Source organism: Dipodomys spectabilis, unplaced genomic scaffold (assembly GCF_019054845.1).
Source record: "Dipodomys spectabilis isolate Male_0828 unplaced genomic scaffold, ASM1905484v1 ptg000581l, whole genome shotgun sequence".
In the NCBI taxonomy this organism is placed as follows: domain Eukaryota; kingdom Metazoa; phylum Chordata; class Mammalia; order Rodentia; family Heteromyidae; genus Dipodomys; species Dipodomys spectabilis.
The window spans coordinates 761,043-763,440 of record NW_024871258.1 but is presented as its reverse complement, the minus strand read 5'-3'; positions in this window follow the sequence as shown (position 1 = coordinate 763,440).

Sequence of the window (2,398 nt, the reverse complement as noted above, 5' to 3'; positions counted from 1 at the left end):
CAGATTGTGGATGCATTTGAAGTTGTTTTGTACCTGCAATGAGATCTTCACTAATGTTTCTTTTATGGGAGTAACTATCACAACATTAACAAATAAGGCTTTTCGAATCTTTTCCAATATAAATAACATCCCAGAGTGAGTCTTGTAATTTCTGAAGACCCTTTGAATATTTTAGTATTATTTAAGTTCATTGACTATAGAGCAAAAATCATTTCTGAAATAAATATTGTTAAAATCTGAAAATGTAAGTGGGTATATAGGATTTGTGCATCATTTTATGAAAAACCAGTTCTTATGAAACTAAATAAAATAGAATAAAAGAATGTAAGTGACTTGGGTAAGCTATTATTATAACTTGGTTTTCTATTAACATAGTCCTTTGAATAGATGATTCAGTTAAATTATTTCATTTGTGTCACTGCACTTCTTATTTTTAGAATCTTTGTAGTTATAAGAGTGAATTTGTAGTATAAATAAGGGTCTTTTAAAATGGATTAAGCTTGTCTTTTGTGTCCTATTCCTAAGAAAATGAGTTATTTTCAAGCTTTAATAGTTTATAATTTAATCTTCAGTATCATAAGGCATTAAAAATGCAATAGAATTGATGTCTTTTCTTCATAAAAGAAAGGTAAATCCATTTCCTAACAAATGGGGCGATGTCATTCTTTCTGATGGAGGCATAGAATTCCATTTTGTATATATAACACATTTTCTTGATCCATTCATCTACTGAGGGGCATCTGTTTTGGTTCCATATCTTAGCTACTGTAAATAATGCGGCAATAAACATAGTTGTGCTGGTAGCTTTATAGTGGTCTTGTTTGTGATCATTTGGGTAAATGCCCAAAAGTGGGATTGCTGGGTCAGGGGAGCTCTAGGTGGAGTCTTTTGAGGAACCTCCATACTACTTTCCAAAGTGGTTGAACAAGTTTACACATCCACAACAACGTAGTAAATATCCCGTGTGTCTACATCCCCTCCAGCATCTGTTGTTACTAGAGTTCTTGATTATATCCACTCTAACTGGGGTGAGGTGGTATCTCAATGTTGTTTTGATTTGCATTTCTTTTATGGCTAGGGAATTTGAGCATTTCTTCATGTGTCTATTGGTCATCCTTCTTTCCTCTTCAGAGAAGTTAATAGTCTAGGAAATTTGTTTAACAGGATCCTAGCAAATAACTTACCAAACATGCAAAAAGATAGACCTATTCAGATACAAGAATCTGTTATAACTCCAAGTAGACCAGACCATAACAGGACATCCCACCATCACATTATAATCAGCACAAGATAAATTCGGACCCAGGAAAAGGTCCATAAAATTGTCAAAAAGAAAAGAACAATCACCTATAAAGGGAAACCAATGAGAATCACCTCAGATTTCTCGGCAGAGACAATGAAAGCCAGAAGAGCCTGGAATGATGTATGCCATGCCCTAAAGACAAACAACTATCTAGAAAGAATACTGTACAAGGTAAACTCTCCTTCATAACCGAAGGTCAAATAGAAACCTTCCATAGCAGAGAAAATTGAAACAATATATCTCCACCAATCCAGCCCTACAAAAGATACTTAAAGATGACCTACACCTAGAAAACCAACAAGACCACAATAAAGGCTAAGAGAGCACACCAAAATTGAGAATCCAAGAACCATAGGAAGAACCCAGTTGTCTCAGCCCACAAGAAGGTGTTATCCACCTGCCATTTTATCAAAGGCAGGAACTCCCAAATAGCTCAGAGTCCTATCTCAATATTAACGAGATTAACTCTCTAATTAAGCGACATAAACTGTCTAATTGGGTTAAAAAGCAAGATCCTTCTATCTGCTGCCTTCAGGAGTCACACATTGCTAATAAAAACAAACACATTTTGAATGTGAAAGACTGGAACAAAATCTACCAAGCAAATAGCCCCCACAAACAGGCAGGAATTACTATCCTAATAGCAGATAAAATAGACTTCATATTAAAATTACTTAGAAGAGATAAAAAGTTCACTACATACAAATTAAGGGAACTCTCCTTATGGAGGAAATTACAATTCTAAATCTGTATTCGCCAAGCAACGGAGCAGCCAAATATATCCAAGAAACACTACTTTCCCTCAAATCTCATATAGATCCAAAGACATTAATTGTTTTGGGACTTTAACACACCACTATCCCCACTGGAGCGATCAACTTGGCAAAAACTCAACAGAGAAACCGCAGACCTACACAACTGCATAGATCAACTAGATTTAACAGACATCTACTGAGTATTTCACCCAACAATATCAGAATACACGTTCTTCTCAGCAGCCAATGGAACATTTTCCAAAATAGACCACATTTTAGCTCACAAAGCATACTTGTCCAAATTTAGAAACATTGAAGTAATACCTTGCATTCTCTCACA